Raw genomic sequence first — 13,091 nt, forward strand, 5'->3', positions numbered from 1 at the left:
CTTTGTCTTTACCAGCTTTGTGGATCTAGAGACTGAAATCTTTGAAGGGCTTCTGAATGGAGAGAACCTGAACATCCGTTTTTAAGTCTTAAGGCACTCCACTGCAGCTCTGGTTGTATTTTTCATAGTTTTCCATAAAGGTGAACTTCAGCCTCAAGGCCTTTGTAGCCTCCAGCAGGTTTTCTTCCAGCTTTGAACTGTATGTGACTCCATCTTCCATCACCTCTGAGCAGCTCTGCAGCTCCTCCAAAGTTTCTGTGAGCCTCTTGGCTTCTCTAATGTTCTCCTTGCCTGGATTCTACAGGTACTAAAATAAAAATTAGAATATTGCATAAAATGCATTTTCTGCCAGTCATCTCAGAAAGTGAAACTCTTATAGAATCATTACACACAGTGATATATATTCCAAGCCTCAGTTTCTTGTAATTTCAATGGCTTAACTGAAAAAGTTAATTACTGGAAACTCATGGTGTCACACTCTTATCAGCTAACTCAAAACACGTAAAGGTTTCCTGACTCTGGGTCAACAGGCGACACAATCCTGGGGAAGACTGCTGACTGGACTGATGTCCAGAAGACAGTCATAAATAAACAGCCTTCACAAGGAGAGGAAGCCACAGACAGTCATTGCTGAAGAATCTGCTTGTTCAGAGTTCTGTATCCAGCATATTAACAGAAAGTTGAGTGGAAGGAAGACGTATGGTAGGAAAAGGTGCACCCGAAATGGGGAGAGCTCCAGCATTGAGAGGATTATCAAGCGAAATCCATTCAAGAATTTGTAGGAGCTTCAGAAGGAGTGGAGAGGATTGAGCCGGTGCATCAAGAGCCTCCACACAGACCAGTGCCAGACATGTGCTACAAATGTCTTACCTTGGGTAAGGAGAAAAGGAACTGGACCGTTGCTCAATGGTCCAAAGTCCTGTTTTCAGATGAAAGTAAATTCTGCATTTCATCTGGAAATCAAGGAAGAGTGGAGAGGCCCAGAATCCACGTTGATTGAGATCCAGGGTGAAGTTTCCACAGCCAGTGATGGTTTGTGGGACCATGTCACCTGCTGGCGTTGGTCCACTGGGTTTTCTGGGGTCCACAGTCAACGCAGCCGTCTAGAACATAACTCTAGAGCACTTCCTGCTTCCCTCTGCTGACAAGCTGTTCGGAGATGCTGATTTTATTTTCCAGCAACATCGCTAAAGGTACCAAAAGATGCTCCAAAAGATGTTCCATTAGTGCCACAGGCTGATCGTCTCCATGCCACGCCGCATTGACGCAGTAGTTCAACAAAGAGCAGCCCAACCAAGTAGAGTGCTTAGAACTGGACGTACTTTTCAGAAGCCTGACATTTGTGCTTAAAACATCCTTTTGTGATTGGTCTGAGATATTCTAATGTTCTGAGACACTGAATTGTGGGTTTTCTTTACCTGTAAGCCATAATCATCATAAATTTACAAGGAATAAAATCTTGAAATATTTTACCATATGTGTAATGAAGCTCTACTAAATAACCAATACTAAATTTTTACTTACCACTTTTTAATGTAATTGGATGCGTTGGTTTTTAATTAGAGCGCTCAAAGTAAAGGGTGAAAAAAAATCTGAACAAATCAATGCTTTAGGTTTCTACATTTTACACTTTGGCAAATAGGCTGTGCATTTTTCTGTCAAGGCAGAGCTCAGTTAAAATGTCCGTGTTCATCACATTAGCTGGGGAAGAAATGAACAGTGGTAGAGTTCATCAATAATAGAGTACTTTGTATATGAGCCAGAAGGATCTCCGTCTAATACATTTTACTGCCGCTGCTTTCCATGGCTGTGGGATACAGCACTCACTCAGTGAAATGATGTATTTTTTTAGTGCAGAGCCCATATGGGCTAAGGGACAAAAAAAAAAAAAAAAACCCCAGTTCATTAGGCTAAATGGTTTAATTTTTAAATTAGTATGAGTCACATTTATTCTGAAGGAAACTGATTATACTGCTTCGAACTTTCTCCGCAAAATGAATCAACCACTTGTCCAATCAGGCATTTCATTACAAAGCGCAGTGCAAGGCAGCAGGACTTGATGAATGCCAAATATCACAAACTTTGGCTTAATTTGCAAAATTACTTTGTAATTTATTTGGCCTTTCAATCCTAGTAGATGTCCATCTTAGTGAAAGGTTTTATGTTTTGTCACTTCTTTTTTTTTTTTTTCCCTCCCAAGCTCTGAAGCTTTTCACAGCAGCTGTTGTGAACTATTTACACCCAGCATGGATGAACGAAGGATCATCTTGATGTATCAAGGTGGACAGGAGCAACCCCAGCTTTGACAGCGCTGTGACACGTTTGGGAGGGTGTTATGTCGCATTCTCAATCTGTCGGTGTTGTCATCGCCTCCTGATGAGGCTGCCGTCTCCGCTCTGCCTGTGAGGACGAGGTCTGCGGACAGTCACAAAAAATTCAGCTTTCTCAGCAAAAACACCGATCCTTCAAGTGGGTGCGCTGGCCTTTGCCCTCAGACACGAGCACAAAAACCGCGCGGTCCTCGCCTAACTACAACTGACAGTCTGCCTACATTAAAGGTCATTGTCTTTATTACCTCCGTGCCTCTGCAGTTGCTACCCATCCACCTCTTTGTATCCGCAGCCTCCTCCCCTAGAAGCCTCCCGTTCACCTCCCCTCAGGGGCACAGCGGTGGGCACCTTGTGGCATTTTAGAGGAGACGAGCCGCTGCATGAAACTCAGCCTTGTCACGTTAGAAATCATCTAACATGGTCAGCTCCTGAAGTATGTCATTGGAAAAGTAATATCGAGGCAGAGAGAGGGAGAGAGAGAGATTGCACAGCAGTTGTGAAAACCAGTCAACAGTTTGATGGCTTCATCTTAAATAAAAAAAAAAGAAACATTTATCTGTGAATATAAAGAGACGACTCTGAAAACAGATCCCCAATAGACTGCAGACCCTGTTACACAACATTTAAAGAACAAAGGTACCTCTATAAATGAAAATATCGAACTGTTATAAGAGGAAATGTGGATTTACATTCAGTTTATTATTTCTGTTTATTCATTTTTTTTGTAGTTTGTTTATTATGACTGATAACCCAACGTTCAGTTTAAAAAAAGATTACAGAAGACTAATAGAAATAGGTTTTTATTCTAAACATCATTGCTAAAGAAGATGGCTGTGTAAAGAGCGTAGTATCCAAGAATAATAATGGCTGCAGCCTTGAGAGGGCTGCGAAGCAAGGCGTGTTCCTTGATTATGGAGGGAAATACCGCAATCATATCACAACATGAGCCACAGCAGAATTAATTACTAAAAGTCCATTACGATCCACGCCTGGGTTTCATTAGATAGAAATCTTTTTCTTGAGTAATAACCTAAACATAACTGCATTGTTTGATAACTAGGGTTAAATTGTACTTGGAATCAGATCCGCTTTAATCTCCCAAGTTCATGCACACAAAGAAGGAATTTGACTTCTGTTCAACTTACTCTCCAAGATATTTTAAGTATATTTCTATATATAAAAACAGGAAAGTAGAAATATCTTTATGTAAATAAGTATGTTTGCTCACCAGCGTGACGGCCCGGGAGAAGAAACTCTCTCTGGCGGCTGGTTTTTAAAGACGGCGCCAACCTGAGGGTGAAAGTCTAAACAGTTTGTGTGCAGAATGTGTGGGGTCTGCAGAGATGTTTGCTGCCTTCTTCCTGACTCTAGACCGGTGCAGTCAAAACAGGCCCGTAACGTCTGCCTCGACTGATCTGTCCACTTTCTAATGAACTAAAGGCTTAGAAGGTTTTAACTTCTGCCTGTAGGCTGGAATGAGACGGACAGTGATCAGAAACGGCCAAAGTGACCACGGTGACAGAGCAAAATGCATCTTTTACAGCTATGCAGCAGTGATCCAGTGTGTTATCGCCCTTGTGGGGCACGTAATATGCTGTCTTTATTTACTGGGGAGATTTGCCCTGTTAAGATCCCAAAGAACAACGATGAGTTTTTCCTCCCCAAGTCTGTGAAAAACTTAACGGGTTGTTTGTTTTTCAATCTCTGTGCTGGGATGTAAACGCTGGTCAGAAGAAATGAGGATAACTCCTTTTGTTATGAAAAAGTTTTATAGTCTATAAAAATGTCTCTGAGTGAGAACTATGTGTCTTTTATACTGTGGAATCAGCAAACCAACCTTTGCTGCATTGAAGCAATAATTCATGCAAATGGAGCCCCAAAACGAGTATATTACTACATTTATTTATTTAGATATTTAATGGCTGTTTATAATGCCTCCGAAATGGATTCATAAATATTTATTTACTGATTGAAATCATTGACTTTGTTTCTCATCTGTTCTTGAATTTCTTTAGCTCTGGACATTTTGAGTTCCTTTGGCCAGCTTCACGTTGTCAGACAGATAATTTAGTAATTTAGGCTATTCTAATGATGGCTAGTGAAACTAAAGTCAGTTTTTGTGATTAGTCACAGTTGATACACAATTTCAATTTAACAAAGGAGGCAAATTATTTTTCACAGCACAGTTAATGAGCAAAGATGACAGAAGAGAGTAAAACACTATAAGAAATTACTTGAGCCCAGGTGGTTCTTATTTTGTACAAAGTAATCAGTAAGATTATTGAAATATTCTCTGACTACTTAAATTACATTGATTTTTTTTTATTGTGAAGTAATGCTTCAACAATTGCAGTTTGTTAACCTTTATTGTCATTTTGGTTGCTGGCAGCTGAAGTAAAATGTTAGAAAAACTCAGAGCTTTGACGCTGATTACAAAGTTAAACAGTTTTCTGCTGTTTGACCTTGTTTATTATTTCTTATCTGTTCTCTTTTTATTAAAAGCCTTCCTCCTGATGCACAAAAAGCAGTATATTTCTCATGTTTGTTGTCTTTTAGCGGATATCCTTGTTAGAACCCCGTGGTATGATTTCTTGGTGCTGCTACTCCTCGCCTCCTTCCCTCCTCTCTTCAGCGCTGCTCATTACAAACTGGAGGCAATAATAGGGTAATCAAAATCTAATTTGATAAATCCTAGTTTGTTTTGATAATGAGGTTAGCTTTGTAATGCAATCATTTTCTGTATTCCAGCTATTAGCTAGTTATTGGGTCTAATGCTTCCATTCTGGAGCTAGCATATGAATTGCCCAGTGTGCAAACTATTTATATCATGCATGCCTTACAAGAAGCTCTATGCAAAATCTCCTTTTGAATATCAGTTGTAAAAATATGAACTTGGGTTAGCTCCAAGTAAAAAAATAAATAAAGCTCATCATAGTATAGAACATCCGTTCTTATCTATGTAGGTGCAGTTCACATGCACTGTGATGCGTGCAGGCCATATTTAGCAGCAAGGCTACTCGAAGGATGGCAGGAAACTAAATCAGAGTAATTTCCCTTCAATTAGCAAGTGATTAACTCCAGGTCAGAAATGGCTGGCTGACCTTCCACCCACATGATGACTTTAAGCTGATCAACGTGTCTTCGAATGCCAAAACCACATCAGCTAACGAGAAATCTAGAAGAAAAAGAGCTCTCTTATCCCACGTGGTGCATCTGTGGCTCTGGATTTATGACTGGATTTTCTTTCTTCACATCAACTTCCCTTTGTTTTAACTGGTTAGGCAATTTCCTTTTCCGATTCAATGTTGGATTTTTTTTTTTAAACCTGTGAACAAGAAAACGATTCAAAACGATAACCCCTGATGATTATTTTTTTGTGTGAATACATTTTCATAAAACTTACAAGGCTTTGAAACTTGAAATATTCATCAATGCCAGTGTCAAATGTTCATGTTTTGGGACTTGCATACAAAGAACACGCAGACTCCACGCAGAAAGGCACCAGTAGGGATGAACCATTTTCATCCCACTGCTTGTCGTCTGATGAATTCTCTTTGAATGTTTGCACAACTCAGAAACATTTTCCCTCTGCTGGTTCCATGACAGTTTTAAAAAATATGTTTGGTAAAAAAAAAAAAAAATGCAAACATAAAAACAATTTTATGTGTGCATAAAAAAGTCTGAGGACCTTTTGATATTTTATTCTCACTTTTATCATTTCCAAATATAAAAATAATATATAAATAACCAAAAAAAAAAAAATATTGCAATACAATTTTTAGTTCCTGGCATTTGGACCCAGAGCCTTCTTGCTTTGAGGCAATGGTGCTATTAACCAAAGGTCCACTATTAAACTGCAAATATTTAGAATGAAATCAATACAAATTAATAAAAAGAGCTCATGAAAAGTAAAATATAATTGAGTATGGCAAAATCATAAACAGGACAAAACAATGAGTAAAACCCAATAGTTGGGGGACTGACCACTTGCAGGTTTTTAAAAGCACGTTGAAAACGTGTGTTGACCATGTTCTGTATTGCTCTGTTTCGTACCTTTTGTTTTTGCATGATTCTTATATTTTCTAAATTTTATGTTTTTATGTTTTTAAGCTAAACAGACAACTCAGAAGAGGGGATGCATCTAGATCAGGGGTCTGCAACCTGTGGCTCTGTAGCCTTCAAGTGGCTCTTAATAACTTTGGCTACAAATAAAATTTTTATTATGGTATTTAAATGTAATAATGATAATAAATGCAGGTTTTAGCATTTTCTTTCTTGGAACAATTGCTTTTAAATGATGATGCTAAAAGTGCCAGAAATATTTAGTTTTAAATCAATATTTTTTCACTATATTGGAAACTATGAGTTTTTTTTTTTTACATCATTATCCACAAATATCAACATCCCGTCCATCCTCTTTTTTTTAAACCCCAAAATAGACATAAAGGGCGTTCCTTTAACGATGACAACATATTTCCTACAGTAGCTCTTTATCAAAAATTAAAACTTGTCTTTTTACAAAAGGCCAGGCAACATTTGCGGCTTTGAACGGGTTTAATTCAAGTCGACTGTTGGCAAAATGGCTCTTTAGGCTGTAAAGATTGCAGGCCCCTGGTTTAGATGAACGTTAACTCAGCATTAGTTGCTGGCAGTGAGTGGAAGCAACAGGTGGCTGAGGACTAAACTCACTTGCTGCACGGACTGAAAAACCTCCATTGATATTGACTGGAAAATGTTTACCCCTCTTAGTCATATCATCCCCCTCAGCTTACCAGATACAAGGTTGATATCTTCAAAGGTAACTGCAGCAAAAAAAAAGCATTATACCTGTGTGTATATTACGATAACGGGGAAACTGACTGATCTCAAAGCAAATAATTCAAGCTGTCACATTTTTTCTATGTGTTTAGTTTGTGCTGAGTCTTGTGAAGAATCTGATCGATTTGTTTTATGAGTTAAAGGAGACCACATGTTGAGTGCATTGACATTTGGACAGATTACAGGGATGTGGACAATGCATCATTGTGCAAATATTGCATATGTGCTGAAATTCTGAGTTGTTACTGCTCTTTCATACACACAGTAAAGCCTCTGTTGCAACTGGTTGATTACATTATGGAGGCGATGCTGCCTGATGTTACATGGATCCACAATTTCAATTAGTTTCTATGTTTTTCTTTCGCAGTGAGAAATGGAAAAAAACTTGTTTCACGTGCTTAAACCCAAATGCTGAATCAACCAAAGTTGTCTGTTTCGCTGTTTTTGGCACCTTTGTTTTCCCCCCTTCCTGCAGCCCACAGGGTTAGATCGTCAAATATGTAGTTGCTCCTGAGAGGTGGAAGTGACAGTCGTCTGTGGCTGCATGCAAAAAAGGTATAATTGGTAAAAGCTTTTCAGGCAAAGCGAAGTGTGTCAGCATTCCCCATGGTAAGTGCTGTCTGAATAGGAAAAGGAGCCTGTATGCTTCCTATCATAGCTCCTTCAGCATAGGGAGCTTGTGATGTCCCTCACTGGCGTTAAGGAGACATGAGGAATCCCACAGTTCAATTCGATTTAGTTCAATTTTATTTATACAGCGTCAATTCACAGCACATTTTAACTCAAGGCACTTGACAAAGTCAAATTCAATCATCTCATCCAGACAGATTGGTCAAAAAGTTTCCTACCTAAGGAAACTCAGCAGATTGCATTGAGTCTTAGACAAGCAGCATTCACTCCTCCTGAAAGAGCGTAGAGCCACAGCGGACAGTCGTCTGCATCGTTGATGGCTTTGCAGCAATCCTTCACACCATGCATGCATGTAGCGATAATCCTTTGCAGGACATGACGTAAAAGCGCCGACCATCTAAAGCAAATTAACAAAAATGTCCAAGTACATCCAGCTGCAGCTGCAAACCCTGCAAAACATCCCCTTTTATGTGTACGCTCACTGACTTTAGGGTTAGGGGACAGGAAAGGCATGCGGGGGGGGGGGGGGGGGGGGGGGGACTTTCTGACGCTCAAACCAAGCATCAGAATAAGGAAGAAATGGAAAAAAAAAATAAAAAAAAAAAGAATAAGGAAGAAATGGATTCTTAAGTGACTTTAAGCAAGGCATGGTTGTTGGTGCCAAATAGGCTGGCCTGAGTATATCAGAAACTGCAGATCCACTGGGATTTTCATGCAATTTAATCTCTTGGTTTTACAGAAGATGCTTCACAACAATGGCATCCGCTGTCTTCTGTGGTGTAGTTTGTCAGAGCTGTAGCTAATCTGCAGCTGAGAGGAAGTGGTGAGATAAACTCATAAAGAAGGCCAACTATGTCCTAGGATGCCCCCTCGACCCAGAGCAGGTGGAGGGAGACAGAAGGACTCCGGCAAAAATACCATCACTGCTGAACAATGTATGAAGCTGTTGGTGAGCTGGAGAGCTCCTTCAGGGACAGACTGCTGCATCCTAAATGTACAATGGGGTGTTATTAGAGATCTTTCTTCCCAGCAGCTGTTAGACTTTATAATTATCACTGCTCCCACCAAACTCAATAAGTTTTTACATCCCTGCTCTTTTTCAGCGGTTTTTCATCCTTCTGAAATAGCTTTTTATGCAGAAATACATGTTTTGTATATTTTTAAAATCACCTAGTATGCATTTTTTTGGTGTGTGGCAGTAGTGCCCTATATTTCAAAGTAGGCTGACAGGAAATGGGAATTGAGAGAGAGCGGGAAGACAACCGGTAAAGGTCCACAGGCTGGGACGCCAACCCGGGATGACCGCATCCAGGACTGATGGCGATTCAAGTTTATTTGTATAGCACAATTCAGTAAGAAGACAATTCGAAGTGGTGTGCATGAACAGAACATAGGAAAAGAAAATATTACAGGGGAAAGTACATTGCAGTGGAATAGTAGCAGCAGGTCAAGATATAAGGAGAGTTGGACTACAAACTTCAACATTAACATTCAAAGGCAACTCTTAACAAAGAGATTTTTAACCTTGATTTAAAGGTCAAGTCAGAGGACCTGAGTGGTCTGGAGGGTTCATACACTGATAACAAGTCTGTGGTGTATTTAGGTGCTAAATCATTCAGTGATTTATAGACAACAGAAGGAATTTAAAGTCTATTCTCTGAGATACAGGGAGCCAGTGTAAGGACTGTAGGACTGGGGTGATGTGCTCTACTTTCTTAGTCTTAGTGAGGACGCCGGCAGCAGCGTTCTGGATCAGCTGCAGCTGTCTCAATTTATGCAGAACGAGTCCAAAGAAGGGCCAGAAGCATCGTCACTGATCCCACCCACCCAGGCAATGCGCTATTTGCCCGTCTCCCATCAGGTAAACGCTTCAGAAGCCTCAAAACTAAAACAAATAAGCTTAAAAAACAACTTCTTCCCAAGAGCTGTGAGGGCAATCACCCCCACTGATGGGAGACTGCAGTCCAACACTTTAAAATCCCCCCCCCCCCCCCCCCCCCCCCCCACTGTTACTAGCCCGTCATACTGTAATGGAAATTAATAATTATCAATTAAGTAAGCACACCACTCATGAAAAAAAATGATGCTTCGTTTGTCTTTAAGTTATTTATTCAAAGGCATGAGCATTTGAATGTCTCTGTCCCCCAACGCAGTCAGGAAACAAAGCAACAAGAAGAAGAACACACTAAACTTTTATACATTCTGGGTTAACAAAGAAAGTGGGAGTAATTACAGAGGAGTACAGCGACTGGTACGATCCAGTTCTTATCTAGCTAAACTCCTCTCTGTGTCCTTGGAAGTGGAAACACAACAGTAAATCTGTAAGCATGAGAGCTTCTTTCACACGGGAAAGTTATGCAGGTGCATCGAGAGAAGATATAATCAGAGTTACATACATCAATAAAAATTTTCACAACAATACGTTACACCCTACTACTTCATCATTTGTTACCTGTGCCTCTCCTGAGCGCTAAAAGAATGTAAACCTTGTTCTTGCCTGTTTGTCAGTTTTTGCCTCATTATGTGTAATGTGAACTGGACAGACCAAAGAGAAATTTTGGCACGGTGACAAATAAAACATTCTTGATTCTGATCAACATTTTTGGCAGACCTTTTAAAACTCTGTTGCAGTAATCAATTCTACTAAAAATAAACACATGGATTAGTTTTTCCAGATCTTGCTGAGACATTAGTACTTTAATCCTGGAAATGTTCCTCAGGTGATAGAAAGCTGACCTTGTTATTGTCTTTAGATGCTTTTGGAGGTTCAGGTCTGAGTCCATCACTACTCCCAGATTCCGGTCTGATCAGTGGTTACTGACTGAAGCAGCTGAAGCTGTGTGCTAACTTTTCAACTGTAAAATTTTTTGGCACATCCAGGCATTGATTTCTTCTAAACATTTCCTCAGTGCCTGAATGGGTTCATAGTCACCTGGTGACATGGTGATGTAGAGCTGTGTGTCGTCTGCATAGTTATGGTAGCTGATGTTGTTGTTTTTAGGATCTGAGCTAGAGGGAGCATGTAGATATTGAAGAGAAGGGGACCCAGGATGGACCCTTGGGGAACGCCACATGTAATTTTTGTCAACTCTGATGTAAAGTTACCTACAGATACAAAAAAAATCCCTGTCCTTTAAGTAGGATTTAAACCAGTGGAGAGCTGTACCAGAGAGGCCGACCCAGTTCTCCAGATGTTCTAACAGAATGGAGTGATCGACAGTATCAAATGCTGCACTAAGGTCCAATAGAACCAGCACGGTGGTTCTTCCACAGTCTGTATTTATATGGATGTCATTAAACACCTTGATAAGGGCGGTCTCTGTACTGTGGTGAGCACAGAAGCCAGACTGGAAAAATGTCAAAGCGGCCTGGTCATAGTTAAGAAGGTGTTTAATTGTTGAAATACAGCTTTTTCAATAATCTTACTGATAAAGGGGAGGTTTGAGATGGGCCTATAGTTCTGGAGTAGAAGTTTGTCTGAATTGTTCTTTTTCAGCAGTGGTTTGATATTTGCTGTTTTAGGGACTGGGGGAAAACACCTGACAGAAGAGACGTGTTTATTATCTGAGACAGGCAAAACTTTCATAAAGTAAACTGTGGGTAGAACATCAAGGCAGCAGCAGGAGGAACTTAGCTGCCTAATGATTTCTTCTGAGCGTTTGTAGTTTATTTGGCTGAATTTGGAGATTTTGTCAAAATCTGTTCTAGTTGGAGACAACTTTGGTTCTGAATTTGATATGGACTTTCCCTCTAATCTTTTGGATTTTCTCAGTAAAGAAGTTAGCAAATTCATTGCAGGCTCTGGTGGAGTGGAGTTCAGATGCCACGGTCACAGGAGTTTATTTTTAACCTGTCGACTGTGGCAAATAAGGCAGGAGCATTATTAATGTTTTTACTGGTGATCTCAGAGAAGAAAGATCCCCTTGCATTTTTAAGTTATATCTGTAAAGTCTCTCTTTGTAGATGTCATGGTAAACCTGGAGTCTCGTCTTTCTCCACCTGCGTTCAGCTTTTGGACAGTCTCCTTTCTCACTTCTAACTACTGAAGCACATGTTTTCTCTGTCTTCACGGGCACTACTCCTGTGCACTGTGCTGGAGTATACAATTTTCTCTTTTGTTGTAAATTTGTCCTTTCTGTAGTGTCCAGCGCAAAGCAGATTGGAAACAACGCCGAGGAGGCTCAGTTTCAGCTGCAACAAATTGACGGCCGGGTCACTTGGTGTAAACAGCGTGAAAACATAGATCCATCCTGCTTTGTGTCAGCCGGTTAGACTAGTGGTGGTGGAGGATTTTTGCCACACTTTGAATCTCCTCATACCAGCTGAAAATTTGTCATACTCCACAGCCGTCCTTGGTATGGTTGCTGACCATGTCCACACATTTCTGATCAATGTACCTATCTTCTGTTGGAAAAATCCAGGAGGATAATAATAGTAGCCTGTCGCACAGCCATGATCATCTTAAACTGGTTTATTGAACATCAGTTCATCACTGTCTGTCAGCTACTGGCCTCCCCAGCCATCACATTTCACCTTTGAGATGTGGTGCAACAGCAGATCTGCAGCAGGGATGTGCAGCTGACTGCTTTGCAGCAGCTACGTGACGCTTCCATGTCCATATGGGCAGTAATCTCTAAATGTCTGCCACACCTTGTTAAATCTGCGCCCTGAAGAATTCAGGCAGTTCTGAAAGCAAAAACCTACTAAAAGTAAGACGTGCCTAATAAAATGCCTATTGTGTGTACTTTGTTGCCGGTGCATTTTGCTTACCGCCCTACCCTTTTTCCCTTATAATCGTTAATGTGCAGTGCTCTCCATCCAAGCTGTTGCCTCCTCTGGCTCTGAGCATCCACACCATCACTGCAGCCATTTGCTATATTGCTTTTTAAGCTGATGGAAAAGTCTTCCCCTTTTGTCTCCTGTCTTTTTTGCTGACTGCATCTGTTTTTCCTCCAACTCCAGGCTTGGCGTCGTCCATTCAGAAACGCTCTCGCTTTGCACCTCTGTTCCTCCTCACTTATATCTTCATATAGACGTCCTTCCCTCTCTCCTGTTAGTCTGCAAACCCGACTCACAGTTCTGACCTCAGCAGGAAGTAGGATGGGTAGAAATCCTCTAATATGGGCCGGTAAAATGTCTTTCACGGATGAGTAGAGTGAGCTAAGAGGCACAGGGAAAAGATCTACTCATTAAGGCTGAGGAGACATGAAGCTCTTGCCATAAGGAGATGAAATGGTCCAAGTGCTTTCACAACAGATCGATCTGTGTGAGCTGTCTTTTCCTAGATGAGGACGTCTCTCTGTCGTTAACTCG

This window comes from Fundulus heteroclitus, chromosome 1 (genome assembly GCF_011125445.2).
Source record: "Fundulus heteroclitus isolate FHET01 chromosome 1, MU-UCD_Fhet_4.1, whole genome shotgun sequence".
NCBI lineage: Eukaryota > Metazoa > Chordata > Actinopteri > Cyprinodontiformes > Fundulidae > Fundulus > Fundulus heteroclitus.